The following is an 818-nucleotide window of genomic DNA, read 5'->3' on the forward strand; positions in this document are numbered from 1 at the left end:
AGACACGTATTGAACAACAAACAACAGATGTTTCGCTGTAACTTACGACCTAACATTTTTAAGAATATCTGTAAATTTCAAAAAAATATGGTTGCAAATATAGTTTTTTACAATACAAATATTGAATTTTTATTGAATGTCAAATTGAAAAGTGTATTCTCACCCACACACTGAGGAAGTTGGGTCCACATTCCCCTAACACACGTAACTGAGCTGCGTCCAATCATTACAAATGTTTCTGTGCAACTGAACTCTACCGATTCTCCATGATGATAGGGAGGGGCAGATGACACCGCATAGCCATTGGCAAGTACTGGCACAGTGCCACATGTACTGTCCTCCTCTGTGAAAATGTCACAGACACATGTTCATCTCTCAAATACAATTCATGTGATTATATGAATATAAATGCAGTATTGACTCAAGTTTAAGTATTAAGCTTTTGGATACATTACCAACACAGATGGGCAAGTCTGTCCATTGACCATCAACGCACTGAATGTGGTTAGAACCCTTCATCAGAAACCGAGGCTTGCAGACATAGCCCACCACTTCGCCATGTGCATATTTTTCTCTAGGTGTGTTTTTAGCTTTCCCATTGAGGAGCGAAGGATGTGGGCCACAAGACTGGACTTCCCCTGTGGTAGAAATACTGCGTAATTGATGGTGAAATTTTTTAATTTACAACTTAATATCCAGTAAAATGAAGATATTTTTTCCTTTAATTAATTTGTTATTTATTATCTAACTTATTATAGCATTGTATTTTTAGGCGAGGCAACTTTTAGTTGACCTCACAGATTGCAAGAACCTTGTCA

The 818-nt window shown here is 37.3% G+C and overlaps 1 long non-coding RNA gene across 1 annotated transcript; it reads right to left on the minus strand.

The window, feature by feature from the left end:
* Window positions 1-103: 103 nt before the first annotated feature.
* On the minus strand, window positions 104-632 carry LOC112477885. Its single transcript, XR_003045613.1, has 2 exons — window positions 456-632; window positions 104-343 (listed from the first exon to the last, which is right to left on the minus strand). It is a non-coding gene; the product is annotated as an uncharacterized LOC112477885 (long non-coding RNA).
* Between the last annotated feature and the right edge of the window lie 186 nt (window positions 633-818).

This window comes from Pteropus alecto, unplaced genomic scaffold (genome assembly GCF_000325575.1).
Source record: "Pteropus alecto unplaced genomic scaffold, ASM32557v1 Scaffold12843, whole genome shotgun sequence".
Lineage (NCBI taxonomy): Eukaryota > Metazoa > Chordata > Mammalia > Chiroptera > Pteropodidae > Pteropus > Pteropus alecto.